Source organism: Arvicanthis niloticus, chromosome 2 (genome assembly GCF_011762505.2).
Source record: "Arvicanthis niloticus isolate mArvNil1 chromosome 2, mArvNil1.pat.X, whole genome shotgun sequence".
NCBI lineage: Eukaryota > Metazoa > Chordata > Mammalia > Rodentia > Muridae > Arvicanthis > Arvicanthis niloticus.
Window position 1 is genome coordinate 134,356,741 of NC_047659.1, and position 25,240 is coordinate 134,381,980.

The following is a 25,240-nucleotide window of genomic DNA, read 5'->3' on the forward strand; positions in this document are numbered from 1 at the left end:
GGGCAGGTGGACTATTGTCGAGATGAGACTGGAGGTGACCACTTATGATCAAATAGCAGCTACCATTTTCCGATGCTGCCTGTCTGCCTTTGTCGTCTCTGACATGGGGCTTCAGCTGCAGATACCTACTGCAGAGGAGGAAGTTCACACCGAGGAACAGAGGTGCCTGGCAAGATGCTGGCTTCAGACCTTCTCCAGCACCAGGGTGAATGTGAATATATGGTGAATATGAAAATATGAATTCCAAGAGTACCACCATATCCCCTTTATCCCCAAGGACACTATACACACTGATGATCTAATGATGTTGATTCATTTATTCATTCAAAATCATGTTATTGAGAGCCTACTCCACGCTTGGCAAAGAGGAAAGAGAAGGTAGTGGAGAGGCCAGGGCAGGATGCAGAAATGAGCACTGCCGAAATCTAGGCTCTGCCCAGGAGCAAGATCAGCCTGCTGGGTGGCCAGTAGCACCAGGGACAGAGGGGTCTAGAAACACTGGGCGGAGATGGGGGCGGGGCGGGAGCGCGCGGGGCGGGGCGGGAGCGGGCCGGAGCAGGGAAGGAGTCTCGCTTTCTTATTTATTACCTTTGGGCTCTCAAATGCACGACTACCAGGCACAAGTGACAAAATAAAAAGGGAAAGGAAAAAATGCCAGCTCCAGCCCGAATAAAATCAGGGCAAATAGAATAAAACCTGACAGCCAAGTATAAATAAATATTCGTAAAAGAGTTAAAGGACAGATTAAAATAAAAACACCACATGCAATTCTTACCCCTTGACAAATGCAGGGCGAATTGGGTTCTTTTAATCAAATGTTTGGCAGGTGTATGAATTATTTATAATTCAATATCGGGTGGTTAAATGGAAAATGGAAGATGTTCCTGTGGTCCTCTCAGAGCTTATCCCCTCCCCCGTGAGTTTCCCCGCCCTGGGGGAGGGAGAGCGGAGTGGGTGGGAGCCGGAGCCCGCCCCTCCCCCACACCAGGTGCGGGGCTGAGCCTGGAATCCCTGCCCACCGTTGGGCATCCCCATTTGCCAACCCACACCCCAGTCACAAGCCCGACAGCAGGGAGTCTCAATCCGGAGGGAGGCCCTGCCGTGTTGGCAGGCGGGAGTAGGGGGCACCTGGCCTGGTGCTGGGGTGCCGAGATGCGGGGTCTGCTTTCCAGGGTAGTCCAGCCATGTGCTCCTGCTCAACTTCGCCCTGGGAGCCTCCTCCCTCCAGCAAGCTTCTCCATTGCTCTCGCTTACTTCTCCCAGTCACGTTCCGTTTGTTTAGAGTGCAATGCAGCGTGTGGCTCTCATCACACCAGGCCATCGTGGGAGGCACAGATGAAAGGTGAGGCTCAGAGGGAAGCCGGGTGACTGTCCAGGTTGTCTGGGGGCACCAAACCCTGTGTGATCTGGCCTCTTTACCTAACCTCTCTGATTCTCTACTTCATCATCTATATTATGGGCAGCCACACCGCAGTTATTACCATGGCTACCCGATATCCCACCCATTTGACAGATCAAGAGACAGAGGCCTGGAGAAGGGGAGGGACTTGCTTACAATAGCTCAGCCTGTGAACAACTGGAAACTCAGGCCTTTACTAACATGACAGATTAGGTGTGACTGGCTTGTGTCTGCCCCTGTCCTGGTACCCACCCAATACCCGATTCTGACCTGCTTTCCTTCCGACACCCAGAGTCCTAGGAAGTCACTTTGCAGAGTCAGAGTTCGGGGACCGTCTGCCCTGTGTCCTGCCTCTCTCAGTCACAAGAGCACAAGCACCCCACAAGCAAAGGCAGGCACTGAAGACCCAGTGTTGACGGACTCCCAGGAGCAGCAGACGTGGGAATGAGCTCTCGCCGCTCACCGACGGCTGCCGGAGAGGTGGGAGAATGAAGGCAATTAGTCCCTTTAATGCCGATTTCAGACTAATCTTTCACACTTAAGAAAATTGTTCCAATGATTTTCTTATTTTCAGGGGAGCTCGTTAAGTAAGAATTAGAAAAATAGATACGGGAGGAGAGATAAGAAAATGGATTTTGTAATGACAAGCTGCCTAAACATGCTGTGAGGGGCTGGCTGGGCCAGGATGTTGTGATGGATCCGGGTCCTCCTTGCTGTGTGACAGTCTGTGTTCCAAGACCCCAGGGGAGTGCAAAGATCCCGAGGATGGGGATATAGGGCCCACAGCCTCTGCCAGGGATGTTTCAGGGACTCTGGTTGTGGGTGTCATGTTTCACACCCGGAACACCTCTCAGCTTCCTGTGCCCAAACTCTGCAGGAAGCTGAGGTTCGTGAAAGGCTAGCTCTCGCCATCTACACAGCCAGGTCCTTGCCAGGTTTGGAGCTTAACGCAGGGAATTCTGGCTAGGGCACCTACTGACTCCTCTGGGAAGCTTTATTGAGTGCCTAATGTATACACCTTGTAATACCAGGGCTCTCCATCCATCAGAGCCACTGGCCCCTCTGGTGGGAGTGGCTACCTGGTCTGTGAAAATGCAGGTGTAGACACAAAGCCCACCTCCAACCAGCTCCCATTGGATGCTTCATGTGTCATCTGTTGCCACTGGCGGATGCTTCTGCTGGAGTGGCTGCCAAATGTCTTGGATGTTACTCTTGGTTGTGTGACTTGCCAGGGCCACAGGACCGTAAGCTAAAACCGGAAGCTATGCTTTCGATTTCTCTGCCACCTCTGTGTAGTGAGTCCTGTGAACGGAGCATCTCTGGTGGGAAGGAGGGCCCGCTGGGTAGGCAACTACCTCAGGACAGCACTGGCCATTTTCTCTATCTCCTTACTCTGCTCTGTTCCCGTCTTCCTATCTTAGCCTGTACTGTGTCTTCTTCCACCTGAACACTCTGCCAGCCCTGACCATGCCTAGTCTTCAGCTTTCTCATTCACTTCAGAACCTAGGAGGGACCCTGGGTCTCCAGAATGCAGCAGTGCATTCTGGGAAGGCCATCTCTGTGTGCCCCCTTGACTGCCCTGTCTGTGGACCAGGTCAGTGACATTTACAGAAATGCCTGATGTTTGGTTCTGACAAACAGAAAGTTCTCTCTAGAGGTGGGAGGGGACGTGACATTTCTTCTCTGGTCACTGAATAAGTGACACATTCAACTCAGTGGCCATAGCTCCAACTACAATACATTCGATACAGCTAGAGACAGCTCCTCTGGTCCCACCCGGGAAGCTGCTGCTGGTGGCTAGAAAGAGACCAGTGATGCTGCCAAAAACCTAAAAGCACACAGAAAGCCCCCAACACATAACTGTCCAATCTAATACACCAGCAGGACAGAGTTTGAGAAGGCCTGCCCTAGAGTAATCTGATCCACTGTTCCTTTAAAGCTGGGGATAGGATCTGGGTCTCCTGGGATGAAAGGACAGGTGGGGCCATGGGCCTTCAGACAAGATCCAGGGCTGATGCCTCCAATCAATGAACATGCATCGGCTCCTGCTGAGTATCTGAAGCCTCCCTGGCTGGACAGCACATCTTCCATCCCCACAATGCACATGGCTTTAGGCTGGCTGACATGAGACACATCTTTTTTTTCTGAGCCTCGGATTCCATTCTGGAGTCCAGTCTTGAAATGAGCATGACGCTGTTTCTAACCCAGCCAAGTCTCTAGTCATTTCAACATCAGATACAGTTGCTGTCTGGTCTTGGTTTCTCTCCTTCCAAGAGTGGGGCTGAGCAGGTGGCAGGGATGAGGGTCGGGGGATGGCTCAGAAGATAAAGTGCTTGCCACACAAACAGACCTGGGGTCAAAACCCAGAAACCACACTTAAAGTCCGGCACGGCGACATGCATTACACAGCCCAGCACTTGGGGAGATGGAGTCAGGGGCTGGCTCATTAGCCAGCCAGCCTAGCCTACTCATCGAGCCAGTTCAGTGACAGACTCTCAAAAAAGTAAGCTGAACAGCACCAGAGGAACAAAACCCCACGAGGTTGACCTGTGACCTTTACAAGTCTACACACTTGCCTGTACACCTTCATGCATGTGTGCTCACACCTGTGTGCACATACATGTGAGTGGAGAGACAAGCTAAGACTTTATCAGGTGTTTGCCATGCACTTCTCACAGGCTCCTTCCATCAACTGTACAATGCAGTGCAAGCATTTTCTTACTCAAAGTAAAAACGGGGAAACTGAGACAGAAAGCACCGAGCCATGCTCAAGCTTCTTTGAACTCAGCTCTCCGGGACTCCTTTTCTCACTTCCAGACCTTCCTAAGACAGTGCAGGGCAGGGAGTTGAGGTCGGAGCCTGACTGGGCCTGGCCCTTCGGCCTTCTTCCCCCAGTGTCCCTCCGGGATCCCCGTCGCACCCCATTAGCACTGCTTTAAAAAGCGCGGGGCCGACCGGGGCGCGTTATTGCCCACATAAATCAGGCGGCTCCCGAGTAGCGAACACCTTTAAACAAACAGCTGATGGGAGTGAAGTTCCGGGATCGTTATTAATAGCTTTTCATTTCGGTGGCCGCTGTGCTGTGACATGCCTTCCCAGCAGAAGCCCCGCGCAGCCAGCCCCCATCCGCTGATCCCCCGAGTCCGCCAGTCAGAATGAATGACTGTACCTTTGTGTTAATTGTGGAGCCCAGCCGCAAGCAGAATGCTAATGGCGCCAAGTGGGAGGGGGCGGGTGCTCGGCCTGCCTGGCTGCCTGGCTGGGAAGGACCCCACCTCTGGCCCCTCCTCCACAGCCAGCGGCGGGCTCTTACTCAAATACTTATCTAAACTCTACCCTCCTCAGCTCAAGAAAGCCCCATGGCTCCCAAGGCGTGGAGCCAAGTCTCCACTCATCCCTGTGCTCTGGAAGCCCTTGGCTCTCATCCTGTCTATGGCTCAGGCCTCTTGCCGGCATTCCGACATCAGGAGCCCAGCATCGTTTAAACCGCTATTTGGATACCGCTTCACTCAGTAGACGCTTTGCTCAACAGACATCCACTGAGTCCTCTGAGGGACCTGGGAGGAGGCGGTAAGCAAAGCACGCCCCTGTGCTCATGGAGTCTTAAGATCAAGCAGGAAACTAAAGCTTCGAGGCCCTGGAGTCACAGCCCAGGTTAGCTCTTCGCTATCTGCGTGACCTTGCATCAGTGGGACTTCTAGGCCCCTGTAGTCTTCTCTTCCATAGAAGGGAAGCCCTCCCAGGAATAACACGGTATGTAAAACACTTAGCCCGCTGCGGAGCTGCGGATCACGACGGAGCACTTAGTAACTGTCAGCGCTTGCCGTCATTAACTCCGAACTCATGTGCATGGTGATGACTAGGAAAAAAAATGAGCAACGGGTCAGTCTAGAAGGGTGGCATTTTCTTAGACTAGGGGTAGGAGAGTTGGGGAGGGAGAGGGCAGCAAAAAAGAACACAGCATCGGTCAAAGGTCAGGGCAAGTGGACCACACCAAGCTGATGAACACAAGGAATGGCCAAGCCGGGTGATGGGCAGGAAGGCCAAGCTGGGGCCAGGGAGGAAGGAAACAAGGAGGGTGGGGAGGATAGCGCACAGGACCCCATGAGTCTTGCTAAATTTCATCCGAAGGACAATATGGACGGCCACTGAAGGTGGTCTTTCTTTCCCCACCCTCTGGGGGCTCTCGGAGTGGCTCGGTAAGAGACACGGAGGACTTGGGGCTACTGGGAAGGTGGATACCCACAGTGACTTGGGGACAGTGAGTGTCTGTGCTGTGTCTGCACATACACAGAAGGCTGAACCCTCAAGGCGCAATCAAAATGTTATAGGCAGAAGTAGGAAAGAACTCCAGGATGGCCTCTTCACTGATTTGGAAGAAAGAGGAAAAGCCACAGTCTGGACGACTCAGTCAGCTGTCATGGCCGCCAGCCTCTGAGCCCTGACAATTGCTGCTTCCCCTTCTAAAAATACCCTTCCAGGAGCTGGACAGATGGCTCAGTGGTTACGAGCACTGAGTGCTCTTCCAGATGGTCCTGAGTTCAATTCCCAGCAACCACATGGTGGCTCACAACCACCTGTAATGGGACCCAGTGCCCTCTTCTGGTGTGTCTGAAGCCAGTGACAGCGTACTCACATAAGACAAATAAATACATCTTTTTAAAAATGCCCTTCCAGATCTAGTTTGGCGAGGAGGTTTTTGTTATTTATTCAAAACCAGGCTCTGGGGGGTCCTTCCTGAAACCCATCTGTCTACCCCTGAGGGGCCTCCTCCTCCTTGTTCACCTTGTGAATCTTCTACTCCCCACCTGAACCCCTGCACATGCATCTCCTGCTCTTTACACACTTCCCTCCAAAGCCAGGGGTCCCCAGAACCACTCTCTTCAGTCTGCACCTGTTCCTAAGTGACCACATGCAACCCCTAGAGACCCCAGAGGTTCGCCATGTGCCCATATGCATGTATCTATAGCAGATCTCTCCCCAAAGCAAACAGTGAAGACATCTGACTGTCTACTGCAGAGGTATAAAGGACCCTCAAAACCGCTCTTGTCACCGTGCCCAACACACCAAGGACGATGAAATGGCACACATGTGAACACCGCCCCTCTTACGTTCTCCCTCGGTGACTGGTGACTCCCTTATCCCAGCTGCATCTGCCAAGGACCTGGGAGTCATTCTTGATTTTGCTCCATTTCACGCCCACATCCTACCCAACAGCAAATCCTACCGATCTTAAAATAGATCGAGAATCTGACCAATCTCGCCACGGTGGTTGTCAACAGCCTGGGCCACTACGAGGAGTGTCATCTCTCACCTGGATTATTTCAGCCATGTCCCGGATGGTCTCCCTGCCTCTGCCCTTGCCTCTGCAGTGTACTCTCAGCCGAGGTGTTAAAACATAATATCACCTTCTCCAGAGAGTCCTTTGGCTTCTTGTCTTCCTCAGAGCAAAATGGCCCCTAAGAGCCAGCGAGGTTTGGTTTCATGTGACTCCTCTGATCTTTCCCTTCATCTGTTTTCTCTACTCTTCTCCTAGCAGGCTCTGGCTGTTCTCCAAGCGCACTCTGATCCAGCCTCAGGGCCTTTGCACTGGCTGCTCTCTTGCCTGTAATACCAGCCTCCCTTATATCTTCCTGGCTCTTGCTCTTCCAGCCTTAAGGAGTCTGCTCAAATGGCGGACCTTAGGTCTGTACAGTAACAGTCCTTCCTCCAAGCTGCCCCTCACCATGCATTTCCTCTTCTAACCATCCAGGAGAGCAGCAAGCCTGAAGTGACTGCAAGTAAGCATGCTGATTCACTGTCTTCCTTGCTGTGTGCTGACCCCACACAGAGGGCAATGCTCCCTGACGCTGCTCTGCTTGGCTCTTAAGGGACTAGGGAATCTTTGGTTGTGACAGTCTGTCTGTCTCCCCAGAGGACAGTGGGACCACACTCCACCATTGTTTTGGAGTGAAGCAAAGACTGTCAAGTGTTTGGATAACTACATGAATGACAGGCAGTGAGTACAGACCCACCCTCTGGAGCCCTGAAGACCAGAGGGTCAGGATTGGGATCTGGAAGCTGAGCTGGGACGATCCAGCAGTCTGTTCCTCCTAAAGTTTGGATTGTGGAAGTTTGTTGCTGTTGCTGTTGTCTGGGGGTTTTGTTCATTTGTTTTGTTTTTACTATAGATTGAACCCAGGGCCTTGTGTGGGTTAGGCGAGCCCTCTGCCTCTGAGCTATACCCCAGTCCTCTGGATTGGGAATTCTGTTTATGGTGAGTTACTGATAGGGGAAAAGCTGAGGACCGTGGCCTGGGAATGAACTCAGAGTGAGAAACAGGTTGAAGGCTGGGACTTGAAGTTCGAGTTCAGAGTTTCTGGCTGAGCTGAGTGTTTGGGGCAGCGACAACATGCTTAGCATCAGCTGGCTTGGGGACTTGGTCAGGGACAGGAACTCTAGCTGAAGGAAGCACAAAGAGCTCAGCTAGAGGACACTGGTTGGGATTATAAAGCCTCTCTATAGGACACTGGGACAAGGCTCACATTTTATAGCTGTGTCTTACACAGCGGATGTCTACCAGGGTGACTTTGCCACCTACGTGACACTTGTCTGGACATTTCTTGGTTGCAAGTGTGCAGAGATTGGACCTAATCAACCCTCAGTTGCCTATCCCAGTGTCAAGGAAAAGCACTCAAACATAGAGCTCCTGCATTCTCTGAAGGTCAGCCACTGGCTCATCTAACTGGTCCAGGGCCATGGTATGAGGGGCTTAAAGGCCATCTGTCCCTATATCCCTGTGGATTCATCTTCTCTGCGTTATCCTGGGCCTTGTCTGAACAAGAGTCTCTGAGGGTAGAGAGGATGGAGGGGAAGGAGAGGACAGCCAGTCCTTTGAGCTGAAGCTGCAGCCAAGCAGAGCAGAGGCGGCTAAGAGAAAGAAAGAAGCCACAGTCTGGGCAGGGTGACAGAGGGCCTGTACACAGCCCATGAGGCTGTGGGGTGGAGACCTGGAAGGTCATAGGGAGATGGCTGGGGCAGCCTTTGCCTGTAGTTCAAGAGGCTCATATTCTCTGAACCATGGCCACCTACATCCACACAGCTCCAGTTCAGCTCAGCATTTCCGTTCATTGTTTCTTGGAACCCAGGCTGGCCACTGTGTCTCGGAGGATGGCCTTGAACTCCTGACCCTCCTGCCTCTACCTCCCAAGTGCTGGAATCACGCGCCTGCCATTAGGCCCAGGAGATGGGCATTACTACATCCCGGTCTCCTTGAGAAGCCATGGAGGTTCAGAGAGCCTGAGAAGGCTACCCATGACCCTCCAGCTCCAAGTGGCAGGCTGGTTCTGAGCTGGCTAGGGTTTCAGGTCGGGCGCTCACAGCTGGGGTTCCCCGGCCTCCTATGCTACTGTCTCCCTCCTGGTCCTCTCCCCCATCCACGTGCATGTGTGATCTCAGCTAACCTCTCAACGTCTGCTGGATATGTGCTGTGATTACCATCCTTGATGAAGCAGCCACAGCCCAGAGAGGTCAAGTGTCTCTCCACACCTCCGGGTCTGCCCAACATCAAGGCCACTTGTGCTCCTCCTCTGCGTGGCAGCTGGGATGCATGTCTGCACAGCTACCGGTGGCCACTCTCCCAGCTGTGTCTGATTGTCACAAACAGACAGCGATTTCCGATCCTCTACCTCAGCCCCAGGGCTGGTTGGGCCAGGTCATTCGTTTTTCTTTCTAATTACATTTATTTATTTATACGGTTTTTATCTATTTATTTGTATATGTTGGTATATGCATGCCATGGTGCATGTGCAGAGTCAGAGGCTATCCTGGGGGAGTCAGGTCTCTCCTTCCACCATGTAGGTCCTGGGGACCCAACTCAGGTACAAGTGCCTAAGGGACCTGCCACACCATCTTGCTGGTCCCTCCTTACTGTGGGGCAATCCTGGTCCTAGAGTGATACTTATCAGTTGTCCAGCCTCTACTGTGCCCCCCCCAGCTGTGACAATTATAGTTCTGCAACAAACTGTTCCCCGCTTTAACGGGAATATCAGTCTCAAGAATAGGCCAGGAGGAGCATCCTGGAGCTTGGGAACAACAGATCAGAGAGGAAGTACCTTCTGAAAGTCTCTTGGGGTCAGTGACATGTGCAGTCCAGCCTCCTGCTGGAACCATGGTCTCCAAGGGAGTGTCCTTCAACAATACTGTGATAGGAACCAGCTCCAGGTGCTGCCCAGGAACCCACACACGTTTGTCCCCTCAGGAAACAGGTGTTTAGAGTTTGGTAGCTCTTACCCACTTTTCTGACAGACCAGGGTTTCAAGGGAGTGGGTCCTGGCTGCCACCCCAACTCCAGGTGGCCTCTTGCCTCCACTGTCTGTTTCCTCAATCTGCCATTTGGTGTCAGGTGGTCAACCCTCCAGGCACATAAGCCTCCAGGTGTCCCCTAAACTGTGAGTGTTTTCCTGACTTTGTTTACGGGGCTTCTAGTGAAAACTTCTTATAGTGAGAACTCCTATTCAGCCTTCAAGACTGAGCCCAAGCCATTTGATCCAGGGTGTGTCGTGTGTGTGTGTGTGTGTGTGTGTGTGTGTGTGTGTGTGTGTGTGTGTGTTCATGCATGTGTGTGTCCTATCAGACTAAAAGAGTCCTTGAGGATGTAAGTCTATAAGTCTACCTGATCCATATATCCTGGGGGACCGCCTGGCGCTTGGCTCGGGGTAGGTAGGCAGTCAGTAACTGTGGGAACGAAGGGCCAAGGAAAGAAGGATAACAAGGCCCTTGGCTGATCAAACTCCAGGGAGGGAAGTGAGATCCTTGCTACCACCTACCATTCTGAGGACTGCCCAACCCCCAATCCTAGTCACTGCCTGCCACCCCAGCCACCCACACAGTCTGTGGACTCAGAGAGCACCTTGGACAGAGACTAGACTTTTTTTTTTTTTTTTTTTTTTTTTTTTTTTTTTATGCTTTTATCCTCTGTGAAGCATCCACAGGGAGCTGTCTGTGTTGGCTGTGCCTTTCTGTGTGATTCCAGACACTTCCCATTCTTCAATCCATCCCAGAACCTTCTGAGCACCGGGCAGAGGCCTCAGGTCCTGTGTTCTCTGCGTGTGCACTGTGAATGTTCAGACATTTCCTCCCCCCTCTAGTGCCTTGAGAGCTCTCACTCTGAGGAGGCACCTTCCTCCAGGAAGTCCTCTGACTAAGCCCCAGGTCTCTACTGTAACTCTGGGGATCTAGGGAGGGAAGAGATGACTTTCTCCAGATCTAGTCTGTGTTTTCTGAAGTTTGAGAAGAACTTGCACATACAACTCTGCAGGACTCGGTTGTTTACCCAAAAGTCAGGGAAAGTTGGGAAATGCGTACAAAATCAGCGATGGCTCTGGGCTTGATGTCTGTCTGTCCTTCCCAACCCAACACTTGCAACCTTCACCACAACTCAGGCTGTTCCTCCTGTCCCTTTCCTGTGGGACCCTGGTCATGTTTCTTCCCTCCTTTGGACCTGAAGTTGCAAAAAAGAAAGAGCATCCAGCCTCCAAGTTCTAGTTCAGCCTAGGGTATACACTGATTCAGGAAAGCCATGCTTACTCATCTTCCTCAAAGCCAAGGCCTGGAAGGAGAGCTAAGAAGGGCCGTCGGGGAGGAGGGAGAAGGGTGTGGAGGGAGGAGGGTGTGGAGGGAGGAGGAGCTGTCCTAGCCTGAGTGTGAGAGACGAGTTAACAGCTCAATTGTTATTTCAATTACACGGATTATTTGAAAACAATGTTATGAGTTTCATCACTGACAACCCCGGGAAATGGCTGCTATGGCAACCGGGAAAAAGAATGGCGCTGGCCAGCCAATCCCAAGTTCTGCCTGCAGTCCCAGTTTGTTCAAACTCTCCTCTGTGGCCCCTCCCATCTTCCACTTGGGGAAAGGCTCTGGAGAAAGCAAGGAAGCAGAGGGCAGGTTGGAAGGACTCTGCAGAAGGGGAAACTGAGTCGTGGAGAAGAGAGAATAAGATTGCCTCTGAGGAGAACTGGGAGATGTTCATTGGATGAGAATACTTGCTATGCAAGCATAAAGACCAGAGTTTGAATTCTTAGCTCCTCTGTGAAAAGCCAGGCATGGCTACCAGGTCCTGTACCCCCAGCACTGGGGGAGGATGGCCAGAGACAGTGGTTCCCAACCAAGCCAAAGTTCTTGGTTCAGCCACAGACTCTGGAGGAAGCAAGGTGGAAGTCAATAGAAGATACCCAGTGTCTGATTTGGACACATGGGTGCACGCACCTGCACACTCACATGCTTGCAAAACACACCTACACACATTGGCTCTCTAGATTCCCTCTGGGCAAGGACATTGGCTCACTGTACAGCAGAGCAAACAGGGTCCCAGGCACCCTCTGATTGGCAAGGGGGCTCCCAGGACCTCTGCTAACCCTGCTCATTGCTAGGACAGTTCCCCGAGGCCCCACTCACACACACAAGCCGCCTACCTCCCAGTGCCTGAGTCTCCACTGGGCCAGAGGAGGGGCGGGTGGAATTGATAGATTCCTAGGGCCTCTGAGCACCCTGGGGCTCTTTCCTACTCTCCTTTCAGAGTCATATGAAACCCAACCCAGCCCTTTAAAGACAGACACCTGTATGCTCTTGGTTTTAGGACTACCTTTGCTCTCCCATCAGAAACCGCCCGCATTCTGCTCTGCAGAACCCTGCTAAGTACTGTTCAAATACCACACCTGGCGTGCTGATTAGGGATTGTGATTATTACTGTCCTCTTACAGATGGAGAAACGGAGGCAACTGTGTGGCTTGTATAGGCCTGGCAGTCAGGAAGCCCAGGCTACTCCAGAACTCCTGCTCCGGGTTGTTCTCTTAACTCCTCCTGGCCAGAAAAAAATCCTGGTGCGGGGTGGCCCCGATGGCCAGATTACTTAAAAAAATATATATCTATTTTATTTATACAAGTACACTGTAGCGGGCTTCAGACATCAGAAGAGGGCATCGGATCCCATTACAGATGGTTGTCAGCCACCAAGTGGTTGCTGGGAATTGAACTCAGTCGGTGCTCAGAAGAGCAGTCGGTGCTCTTAACCACTGAGCCATCTCTCCAGCCTCTGGCTGGACAACTTTTAAAACTGAAACTTCTAGCCTCACCTTCCTCTCAGGACACCTTCCACCAGCTCTCTGGCCTTGAAATTCAAGTACCTGTCCCCTGCTCAGCAGGGGAGACCTGGGTAGACCGGAAAGCAGCAGGGCTGCAGGAAGGGAGCTGTGAGGTTCCGCTGCCAAGAGCTCTGCAGTGGAGTCCTCACTAAGGTGGTGTCCAGTGAGAGACTGACACTATGTATCCATTACCACCTCGTTCAGCAACCCCATTGTACAGATGAGGAAACTGAGGCTCAGGGACTCAAAGAGATTTTCCCAATGTTAGCTGGTCAATATGTCACTTGTCTAGAGAGATGATCCAGGCACCACCAGGACACAAAGGGCAAAAAGGACATTCAGATGGAGTAAGTAGCTGGAAGGGTTCGGAGAAGCTGATAGATGGGAGACAACCTTGGCACAATGCTAGCTCGGCAGGTGTGTCTGGCTCAGCAATTGAAGAACTATGTCAGGTGACAAAATGGGGCCTTGAGTGTCAAGCAAAGGGTCTGGAGCTGACAGATAGTCATTGCTCCTATCCTCTGTCTGATCCTCCCTGTGGTCCTCTCTTCCTCCTATTCTCTCTTCTATCCTCCCTCTCTCCTCCCTCCTTCCCATCCTCCCTTCCTTCCTTTATCTCCCTTCCCTGTGCCTCCTCCCATGTTCCCTTTCTCCTGTGCTCCCTCTTTCCTATGTTCCCTGCCTCTCCACTGTGGTGCTCCCTCCCTCCCTCCTGTGCTCCCTCCCTCAGCGGCCTCCCTCTTGTGCAGTAGAGCAATTTCCCAAAACATTTTCTCTAATTTGTGATTGTTTTCCTAACCCAGAAACAGCAAGGCTCGGATTCTCTAGCCTGTGAGCCAAGCCCAGTGGAGCTGCCAGCACGGCTGGTACCCGCCATCGGCCCAGCCTGCTTGCTAACCTGAAAGTTCCCCTGTTCTCCAAGCACGGAGGTGGTGGGCAGGTGGTGGGAGGGTCTCACGGGCCCACATCCAGGGGCTTTTTCCGAGGCCTGCGGAGGATGCAGAGGCCCTGGAGTGGGGGTAGAGCTGGCACCTCCACTGGCTGCCACACATGGCAGACATCTAGTATTACTGTTTAGGGAGGGAGGCTGTCACCAGGCTCCAGAAAGGGTCTGGACTGAGCTGGGGGATGGACTCTGAATTGACAAGGATGGGGGTGGTGATACAGAGATTCCCTGCTGGAAACTCAGGCAGGAAGGGCATGTAGGGAGTGCTGAGCCAAGTGGCCAGGTGTTTATTAGGGCAAGAGGGACAGTGCCGTCATCCAGGTCCTGTGGTAACAGAGGCTGGTGACAGGATTTGGGCCTAGGTAGGGGCTGGCACAATTGTGAAGTAAAGCATAGGTTCTGTTAGGGACAGTTTTGAGGGAGCCCCAAGGCCCAGAAAAGCATTCTCCAGAAAAAGCCAGATACTCAGTTGGAGGCTGAGGTTTGTGAGAACAGAGGCTTGTGAGAAGACAGGAAAGGACATCGGCTCCACAGGAAGGAGGCAAGGGCTCTCTTGAATAAGGGACACTTGGGGACAAACCTTGGCTGTGGAGGCATGCGACTGAGGAAGAAGCCCTTGTCTGCCCTACAGGCAACTCCCCCACCCTGCACCTTGATCACCCCACACAGCTCCACAGCCAGAGTCCTCCACTACCCCTCCACAAATGCCCCAGTTTGTAACCCTCTTTGCTCAATCGCCCCAACGGTTTTGAGTACCTCCCCCCCCCCCACCCAGAGCCAAACACAGAGTGTTGTGATCAATAACATCAGTCTCCCTTCTAGCTAGCTAGCCTTGATCCCTCCAGCTTCAAATGCACCCAGTTTCCTCTGCCCCATCCTGGGGACCATTCCTCCATTCTCAGCCACTTAAGTGAACCACTTCAAGATGCATTTATGAAGCACCGACTGTGTGCCTCTTACTGGGGCCAATAGTGGGAGGAAATGTCAGATATGGAATCAGACAGACACCAGCTATGACTTCAAGGAGACATTGCCAGCTCAGGCAGATGTGTCTGCAAGAGTGTGCGTGTGCGTACACACACTCACTGAATCCAAAGAAAACAAACAGCACATCTGTGCAGTGTTAGCAGCTAACAGTTTTGAACCTCAGCTAATCTCCAGGCCACAGCCATGCAGAACCCTTCCCAGCCAGGAGGACACAAGGTTCCTTTCTAATTTCTCTCTTTAGAGTTAAGGACTCCAGTCATTCTCTCTGTCTTTCCTAATATCTGTCTCCATCAGCAGGCGTCTCCAGACGTTTGCGCCAAGATGTCACCTCAGCCGGGCACATAGTAGGTGGAAAAGACACGCACTGGGAATGGACGGGTGAGCTGCTGAGTTCACTGGTGGGAGGGAGCAGACAGGTGAGCACTGAGCAGATGCAAAGCAAGGCGGTGGGATGTGGGTGGGGGTGGGTGAGTGTGGGTGGGTGCACAGCAAGTGAGCGGCTGGCCAGCGCTTGGCGTTTAGGTGGGCAGAGGCAGCCGGCGGGCAGTGGGCAGCCCGACATTTGAATGGAGGTGGGTGGGTGACGGGCTGGAAAATGACCAAGGACGGATGGCATTAGGTGGGGTCTTGGGTGGCTGAAAAAATGTCAGCAGACTCTCAGCTTCTCTGGGAGTCTCTCAAGCAGAGACTCCCGTGATTTGATTAATGGACACACACACACACACACACATACACACACCTCTCCATACTCAGGCTTGCCTGTTGTTAGGTCTCTCTCGTCTCTCCACAGCGTCTCCTGCAGCCAAGCTGCACTGAGTCCAGGTAAACCTGGAGCTTTTCCCTCTGCCCCTGTTCTCCACAACCTCATGCGATGCCCACTCACCATTTTCCAAATGACTCCGGTGCCCTGTTTCCTGCATCCTCTTTCTTTTAAGTTCATCCTAAAATCCAGCCATCCACCTGCAGTAGCTCCCCATCACCTGTTTTCCTCGACCTGGAGCGTCACATCACTGAGGACCCTTCCTTCAGCTCCTCATCCTCTTCTTCCCTTCACATCCTCTGTGCTCTGGTCAGCCTGGCCACTAGCTCTCGGCCAGACACCATCAAGTCACTTCCACTTTACTGAACCCTCTCTCCCGAAAGCCTCTCCAACCATGGCAGCGCCATGACTCAATCCACAGCTCCAGGGCCATCTGCCATGATCTGTGTCCAGTGAGCCACTTTGTTGAGATGTGCTTATGACACACTTAGTGTGTGTGTGTGTGTGTGTGTGTGTGTGTGTGTGTGTGTAACAAGTGCAAGTAGTACATAATCAGTGCTAAAGGCTTCTAGAGTCTCCCCTGTGCTCCAATCTTCTCCACAAACCTCAGAGGTCAAAGGCTGGTGACATGTCTCAGGTCCCACTGCTGAGGGTAAGTGGCAGTCTGGCACCTGTGCCCTCAAACAGGACCCTGTAATTGATTCTACAGTGTCCTGGAAGTAAGATGGGCTTTTCCTCTCGAAGCCCCCTTTTTTTTCTGTGCAGTGGCATCCCTTCCACCCCACTGTTCTCCTTCTTGTGTCCCCTTTTGCTTACTTTCACTCTGAGACAAGGTCTCACATGGTCTAGGCTGGCTTTGAACTTACTATATAGCCAAGGATGACCTTGAACTTCTGATGCTGGGATTGCAGGTTTACAGCACAGCTCTAGTTCTGATCCCCCTGGTGCTGGGGATCAGATCTGGGGCTGCATACATGCTGGGCAAGCATCCTTCTACATGAAACACATCCCTAGTCCTCCCTCCAAGCTCATTGAGAAGGTCTTGTGAATAAATAGACTTGAAACTGGACCAGAGAGGGCACTGCAGCGCCCCCCCCCACTTTTTTCCTGGAGACCGTTCCCATCCAAACAATTGATTGGTCCCTATGGTCTTTCAGCTGCTTGTATGGCAGAAGACACAGGCCAGGGAGCCCCTGGGCCTCAGCTATATTTTCCCTCAGATTCTTCTGTCAGCTCATGGTCTCTGCAGGCTCCACCCTGAGGCCACAGTCCTCTCTCTGGACACCTGCATCTGCCCAGCTCGTCACCTGTCAATCATCTTGTCTGTCTGCTGACCTGAATCCACCTGCCTCTGCTACCCATCCATCAGTCTGCCTCAGCCTGTCCACCTCATGTCCCTGTGTGCCTGGTGTTTGTCACTCTGCTCATCAAACACAGGGTCCACCTCCCAACCCTGGCCTCCTATTCTTCCAACAGTCCAGTGACAGCAAAAGCGAGGTGTGTGTGTGTGGGGGGGGCGGTGGGGAAAGAGGCCTTTGTGGTTACCACTCCCTGAGCTGGCTGCTTCTTAACATCACTGCTTGACTTTGCAGAGCCCAAACGGTTCCTTTGCTCCCAGCACCCTCCTCATTCCCCAGAGGCCCCAGCCTTGCTGGGTCTAAAGGTTTCTACTTAAGGAATCAGGTCAGAGCCATATACCTCTTCCTGCCAAAAATGTCCAAGCAGTCCCCAAGGAAATCACTGGACACTAGCGTGAAGATGTGTGTACAAGGATGCTCACGGCAGAATTGTTTGTAATAGAAAAGCGTTGGAAGCAACCCAAGTGTCCAACCGTGGGGGCTGGCCATGTGAATTATGGACAGCCACACAATGGCGGGCTGGGCAGCTATTAAAAACTGGGAATATGGACGTCTATTCATCGCAATGGCAAGACGCTCACGGTACACGACCCAGCAACAAGGCAGGCTACAGAGGCACATATGCAAAGCACGATGCCGTTTTTATTTTTATTTTAAATCTATGTCAACAAGAACATGTATCGAAATGGTGGCCAAGGGGCAGTGGGGTCACGGCTAATTAAAAACGCTTTCGTGGATAAGAAGACACACAGATGTATGTGTATACATTTACACCCACGTGAATATACTCTTATTCCTAGAAGCTAAGCCGCATGGTCTGCCCTGTGAATCTCCTCCCTCCTCCCAGGCTCTCAGGAGGCATGTTAACTAAAGGGATTTCCTAGATGAGGGGACAGAGGGTCCTACAGATGCAACGGTGGAGCCTAACTGTAAGTTCAACTCTCTTGGGCTCCAGGGTCAGGATTCTTAGTCAGGAGCGTATTGTTTCTCATTTCGTTTATCCGAGACCCATCTATTTAAAAATATATAATATCTAAGAATGGAGATGTAGGCCGGTTGGTAGAGTATTTGCCTAGCTTGCAGGAAGCCCTCAGTTAGATCCCCAACACTGCATAAACCAGGCGTGGTCCGTGGTGGCTCGTGCTTGTAACCCAGCACTCAGGAGGCAGAGGCGCAGGGAACAGAAGGTCGAGATCATCCTCAGCTACAAAGCGAATTTGATATCAGCCTGGGACACATGAGATCCAGTCTCAAAACAGACAGACAGAACAGCCCAGGGCCAGCAAGATGGCTCAGCAAGTAAAGGCTCTCGTCTCTCAAGTCTGACCCCAGAGTCTATCCTCAGAACCTATAAGATGGAAGGAGAGAACTGACTCCACAAAGTTGTCCTCTGCTTTTCATGTGCATGCCATGGCACGTGTGCCCACACGTATACAACCCCCCCCCTTTCTCACACACACACACACACACACACACACACGCATACATGCACATACATACACACAAACACACAATAATAATAATAACAACAATAATAGTAATAATGAAATTAAAAAGAACCAAACAAAAACAACAACAAAATCTACACATTCTACCAAAAAATAAATGATAGAAATGAACAAAACAATAAATGATAGAAATGAACAAGACCAGGAGAAATGGCTGATGAACTTCACACCGGGCAGCAGCCCTTGGCCTCAGAGCTATGGCTATCTCTCCGCGCAGAAGCCATAGGTGTGCTGGCTCCCACACTGAATGGCTCTAAGCCCCTCCCTAAGGCCAAGCTTGATGCAGCAGAGGCAGGCTGGCTGTGTGCCACATGCCAGGCTCCACACCCAGGAGACAGAAGGAAATGTCCACACCAGCCTCCATGGAGTCTCCCCTCCGTGGGCCCCTCCATGTTGTTCTTTGTACTGCAGGGTTCTCCGTGGTGGAGTGGCCAGGGGTGGGGACATCCTGCGGGTGATAGGTGGTCTGGCACTGTCATCAGGGACAGCCTTTACCCACAGAGTGCTAGAAATGGCCTTTGACTGGGAGACATTTCTAGACATCACCCAATGTCCTTTGGGGACCAAAAGTGGCCCTGGCTGAGAAACACTGAAGACACACTGAGAAGAAGAATGAGGCGGCCGGAGGGAAAACTCAGCTCTCCTCCTAGGGTTTGAGGTAGAGTGCTGGTCACTGGGTGGTCACACGGGGCTCACTGGACAGAATCTGATCCTGAGCATTAGAGGCCCCACGAGACCTCTCTATGCTTCAGACTAGATGTGGGGTGAACCCTTTCAGCCTTGGGACCTCACAGACTTGAGTCCAGCCCCCACAAGGAAATCTGACTTTTGGGCACTGTCCCCTGGATCCTGCCAGCCTCTCACAGGCATCCGTCCCCGGCTGCTCTGCACTGCTTCTGTAACCCTTGCCCCATATTTACTGTCTCCATGACCCAAGAGCCTCACGAGCCAGACATGGGCACTCCTGTGTACACTGTATTCATCCCGACTTCTCAGGCCCTACAGGCAGCTGTCATACATAGCAGGCCTAGCAATGGCAGCCCCGGACCTGGCTTCCCAATCTAGCCACTCTCCCTGCAGCTGGGCTGAAGCTTCTCCAGGCAAATGTCACCAGGTGCTTCCCTTGTTAAAAACCCCCAGGGTCCCCACTGCTCAAAGACATCCATCCCATCACATTCCTGCTTCCTGTGGCTCTCCAGACACTCAGGCCCTGCTTCTGAAGCCCCATGGGTGGCTTCCCAGGATCCTCATTCTATGCAATCACTTCAGCAGCTGGGCTTGTAGTTTCCCACTCCTTGTTTTCCCCCCCACCCCCTCAGAGGACCTCCAAACCCCTGAACCTGGAGCCTGCTTCCTCTCCAGTCTGCCTCTTCCCTCTTACTCCTTAAAGGACCATTATTCAATCCTGCAGAGCCCTGCTTATACCTCTTTCTGAAAGTTTCTGCCACTCACCCATAGCTCTTACCACCGTGATGAGAACCGCTTAATTGTCTACAGGCCACAGCTGGACCACTGGCCTCCTGCTCTGAGGGATTAGCAGCTGTGCCTCCGGCCCTCAGCGCCACACTCGCATGCCTAGCAAACACATGTTCGTGTGTAGTTTTTTTCCAACTAGATTATGAACGGATGAATAACCACACGGACAAATGCATGTGTGACACAGGGAAGAGACTGTCGCATGGGTTGGGTCATGAGGCTTCCAAAGATCTTCGGATGGGGTGTTCAGAGACAGCGGGGGTTCAGGCCTTGGGCAGGACTGCTGGGTTGGAGGCGTAGTAAGAGATAAAGGAGGATGCAGACGGATTACAAGGACCTTGAATGTCACCGTGCAGAATCTGGACTTAATTCAGTAGACGATGGGGAGCCATGGAGGGGTTTTAATCAAGCAAGTGACGTGATCCCACCTGTGCTGGGGAATGGTGCCTGTGACTGCTGCAAGGACTGAGGTGGGAAGGAGACTGGAGGCCTGCAGGCTGGCAAGGAGGTTGTCACCATGATGCCTGAGTCAGTGGGAATCACAGGATGGGTTGGGGGAGAGAAGGCAGAAACTAGGACAAAACAAACCTGTAGAAATCTAGAACCTTCCTTTGGCCCTAGCTGCTTCACCAGCCAGTTTCCACAACCCTGGAAGCTTAGGAGGAGCCTGAGGTCTGAAAAGGCCTGATTCAAGCCCCCAGGTAGTCAAGCCATTGTGCCAAATCCATTGCATTTGGCACTATTAACAGAGGATATTACCATAATCAATATTTTGTTTACTGGCACTCTAAGTGCCCAGCACTGTGCTTAGGGAACTGGTTTATACATGTTTCTTTCTTTTTTTCTTTCTTGCTTTCTTTCTTTCTTTCTTTCTTTCTTTCTTTTTTTCCCACAACAACCTAACAACTGAGGTTCAGAGGTTCAGAGAGGTGAAGTAACTTGTCCAAAACCACACAGGCCACAAGTCATAAACCCAGCTTGCAGCGACAGAGCTGGTAGCAAACAGATGGCCAAAGACTGGGGGGGGGGGGGGCATGTCTAATGACGAAACAAGAAGTCCCCTCAATGTGACTGCACATAAGGTGGGCCTGGAGGAAATGTGAGGAAAGAAGCACCTCCAGGTTCTGGAACCTTCTATATGCAGACCCAGACTCCGCCCAGATGTAGGGGAAGGCATAGGAAGAGAACCTGGCTAAGGTGTGTGTACTGTGTGTATCCTTAGTGCTAATAAAGGAGGAGCCTCTGAGGGCAAGCAGCAACATGGGCCCAGGACCCAAGAGCATCGCCCTTTTGCAAATTAGAGAAGCGTGTGCTCTCCCCCAGGCTCATGCAGTTGCCTTTAGGGTACCTGACTTGTTGAGTGCAGCCAAAATAGATTTTAGAACCTACTCTCCTGTGCTGAATACCCTCAAGACAGTCAACAGCCGGCCCAAGGGCAAGACAGCTAGCTTTACCTCTAGCCTCCCAGTTCTGTACCTCCGCCTCCCAGGATCCAGTCTCCTTCCAAATACACAGACTCAGGCCAATGTGCAATGTAACTTTCCTGTTAGTCTTTACCTTTTCCTCGAGAGACAAAGTCTGGTAGTGCCCATTGTCCGGATGACAAGGTTGAGATCAGAGCCTGTCCTGAGTAAGGCAGGAGTGGGGCTGGGAGCATGAACCTAGGCTTTTTTTGGTTTGGTTTTGTTTTTTTAAAGAGATCCCAGAAATGAAACTCAAGGTGCTAAGAAACAAAGCCTCGCATCAAGCATTCCATCTTAAGGGTGCTCTGAGAAGCTAAATCTGGTGGAGAGGACCCCTTTGTATGTGGGGGACAGTGGGAAAATAAGGCTTCAGTTCCTGAGCCTGCTCTGAGGTGCTGGTCTCCTCCGAACCAAGAATGTTGTCTGTCCTAGTTCACGAGGGAGAGTTGGTACAACCCTAACTTGAGTCTCAGCCTCACACTCTCCCAGGCCACCCAGCATGGGTGCAGTTACATAAGCAGGAACTGGTCCTCCCCTCTGACCCCCCCCCCACACACACCCAGGGCTGTATTTCCAATGGATTTTCCTGATGGAAGAAAAAACGGGGAAAACTCAAACAAAAGAGGAAATTTAATTGGCCAACTCCTTCATTGGTGTGGTAAATAAACTGTTCCAAACTTTGCTGTGTTGAAGGTCCCTGTTCCAACTCTGGCTCAGCCCCTCACAGGGAGTCTCAGAGCTCCATAGAATGGGAGCACAGAGAACCCCAGAGAGGGGAAGAGACTGAGGCCCAGCTCTGTGCAAAAGCAACCAAGATCATAGCTGCCTTACACACATGCACGCGTGAGCGCACGCGCGCGCGCGCACACACACACACACACACACACACACACACACACACACACTTTATACACATGTACCCAGGGTCACAACAGTTTGTCACTTAACGACTTTCTTCCTCTGGGAGCTCCGGGATCTACCTTAAACACCTCATGCTGCATGGAAGCAAGCAGCTTCCTTGCTTTGCCTACAGTCCGAGGATAAGAAACGGATCTATTTTCCCTCAGACTCACCCAACAAAAAATTGGTGAGGCCTGGATATCAGGGTATCTGGGTACCCTGCCTTTTAGTAGTGTTTGCCTTGTGACCCCAGAACCTGCTCTTCAATATTTCAGGATGGGAAGGAGGACAGCCCAGGTAGATAGAACCAGACAGGGTGCCCCAGAGGCAGCCATCCTAGGCTGAGAGACCTAGCTGGCTTGGTAAAGCACCCGCTGGGGGACACGGGCACCCTTATAATGAAGGAAGATCACAGAGGCAGCCCCTCATCATCCCAAGCAGCGTTTAAGGGAACACTGGAAAAGGCAGGGAGTCCTGCTGCCGCAGAGAGAAGCAGAGGCTGGCTTGGTGGGGGGCGGGGGGAATGCCTGCTGACCTGACAGAAACTGAGGCAAGCAGGGTGAACTGAGTCTGAGGCAGGCCAAGCCCCCACATTCCAAAGTCAGAGTGGGCATTGGTAGGCTAGCGGGGGGGGGGGGGTGGACACTCTTAGGGACAGAGGATATAATAGGCTTCCAGGACACTAGGAGAAGAAGCAGAGGCAGTAACCAATGCTAGAAAACAAGCCTCTGGCCAGGTTGGGCACTTCTGTCCATTCTGGGACCCGGGGAGCGCTAGAATCAGACCCCGGTAAAGAGGAACTAAAACGCACACCCTCAACAAACACCGCGGACTAGGAAGGGTGAGAGAGAGGGGGTTCCTAGCAGTAAGATCAAGGGAAGCCTTCAACCGGCCGGCAGGCTTCAGCCGTCGCTGCTGTGCCCGCCAGCAGGGGGTGCCCCTGCGGCTTGGGGAGACCTCGGGGGACTCCAGCTTCTCTCTGCGCTCCTCCCGCTGCACCCTACAGGGTAGTCTCCCGCAGCACCCAAGCTGGGGCAGGGACCCGACCAGGCCACAGGGGAAGTGGCGAGGTCAGGTCCCCCAGGCAAGGGCGACGTGAATAGGGATAGTGTCCACCGAGAGTCCCGCAGCCCTCACGGTCGCAAGGTCCACGCCTCTCGGTTCCGCACCCCGGGCCCCGAGGGTCAGTCCCGAGTGGCGCTTTCTTTGGACGTGAGCTTGTGAAGCTCGTCCTTCTCTGTGGTGGGGACAGAGTCCCCGGAGTCGTGTGCGGATGAAGAGGGCACCGCTGCCCTCGATCTCCACCGGCCATCCGACGGCCGAAGGGAGCGGGGGTCACGTCGGCAGGGCCGTAAGGGTCCTCAGAGCCTGTCCAGCTCACCCCACCCAGGGGTGGCCGCAGCCGCGCGTGTCGCCGCGGCCCGACCCGCACACGCACCCGCGCGGCGCACACGCTCCCGCCGCGCCGATCGCCGGGCCTCCGGGAGGGGCTGCAAGCCGAGCCAGGGAGGCGCCGGGTGGGCGGTGGGAATGCCCGGGTCCCGGCCCGTATAGCGGCTGGATTCTCCATCCCCGTACCCCTCCCCGCGCGCCGGCTCTACAACCCCGGTGCTGACACTCCCTTCCTTCCCGGCCTGGGGGGTGGGGGGGGGGGGGGGATCCCGGAGCTCAGGACTCAGGGACCGCGACTCCGGGGCCGGGAGGTGGCCGGGCCGGGCTCCGCGCCGGGGAAAGTTTGGACCTGGGAAAGTCCCTGTCGCCCCGCCGGGGAGGGGGCGCGGGATGGGCGCGCTTCGGCTGTTGCCCCGGAGCCCGCGCCGCGCCGCGCCGCGCCCGCCTCTCCCCGGCCCGTGCGCCCTCCCGGTCCGCAGCCTCCCCCAGCGGCGATCGGTTGTCCCCACCGCGGGCGCCGCGCGCTCTTACCTCGGGGAGCGTCCGGGCTGCACCCTGGTCCGCGCCTTGGGACGCAAGCAAGCGGCAGGATCCCGGCCAGGTCCGGCTCCGGCGTCCGCTCGGAGGAGCCGAGGGAGAGCGGGAGCGAGAGGGGGAGCCGCGGCGGCGAGTGCGCGCGTGTGTGGAGGAGCGAGAGAGCGAGGGAGTGTGCGTGTCTGACTAGGGGGGAAGTGTGCAAGGGACGGATCCCTTCCTTCCTCCCGCAGCCTCTGGTGGAGACTCGGAGAATGCAGCGCCCGCCGGGCAGGAGCGCCGCGCCGCGCCGAGCCGCAGGCGGCCGCCGGGCCGGACCCCGCAGCCAGCCGGGGAGCCCGGCCCCCGCCCCGACCGCGCCCCTCCCTCGCCTGCGGGGCCCGGAGGCTCCGTCTCCCCGGTCGCCAGCAGCGGGAAAGCCCCCGGGGGGAGTGCTCCTTCTCCTCCCAGCCTGGATCCGCGCGAAGGGAGCGCCCCCAGGAGGGGAGCAGGCTCCCTCCTTGCCTGGCGGTTCAGCTGCCCCGAGGCATCCGTGGCAGACTAGACCCTGTCCCCACCACTCCCGTGGCCAGATTTCGCTGCATCTAACCCTCCTCCCCCCACCCCACACACACACTATGAAAGCCCGGCTTCAAAAGAAGGGGGTGCAAGCGAAGGTAGAGGCGGGCTTCTCAAGTGGCCACCCCTGGCTGGCTGCCCAGAAAGGCCCCATGCACAGACCGAGGCTTCAGAAACAATCACTGTACATTGAGGTGGACAGAACCCCTGCTCCAGCGCTGGGAGTCTGCAAGCAGGGGAGGTCACTTGTCCTGGGAAGAGAGCCACGCTGGTCACCCCTCTTTAGGAGCTAGCTCTGGAAGTCCTGTACTTCCAAACCAAAATAGAGAGAGCGAGAGTAGGCAAACAAGACAACCCAGCCTAAACTTAGTGCCCTCTAGCATGAGGCTAATAAAATCCCCCCACTGTCCAGAAACGCCTGCAAAGCCAGCTTCGCTCAAATTCAGCTAGCCCACTGCCCGATGTCTTTTCTGCCTAGACTGCTTCCTCTCTCTTGGCTGCATGGGTGCCAGCCAGGTAGCTGAAGTATAATGAGATCGTGCAGCTGTATGTCTTTGCCACCCGGCCCTAACCAAGCATCCTGGCCTGCAGAACAGACGCTGAGTTAAAGAGGTGGCAGCACCCTCCGAGCCCCTGATTCCTGATGGTCCCCATACCCCAGCTCGCCCTGGCCTGCTCACCCCCAGGCGTTCATTTCCTCTCCCACTCCTCCCTGGCGACTGGTGTCTCCTCTGGGTGGTTGCGTTTTTAGTCCTTCCAGCTGAAGTCCATCACTCTTATTTATTCGGAGATTTATTCTCTACCTCGACAGCCAGTTCCCTCCCTTAAGTCCTTCT

The 25,240-nt window shown here is 53.7% G+C and overlaps 1 protein-coding gene across 2 annotated transcripts in view; it reads right to left on the minus strand.

The window, feature by feature from the left end:
* The window catches only part of Cdh22 (cadherin 22), a 122,328-nt gene extending 98,205 nt beyond the window's left edge, over positions 1–24,123 (minus strand). The window contains exon 1 of one of the 2 annotated variants that reach the window (XM_034496395.2): positions 23,844–24,122. The gene's annotated coding sequence lies outside the window, so the exon portion shown is untranslated. Of the gene's footprint in view, positions 1–23,843 lie in introns of both variants that reach the window. The other variant, XM_076930231.1, reaches the window with a different exon arrangement.
* Positions 24,124–25,240: the final 1,117 nt, after the last annotated feature.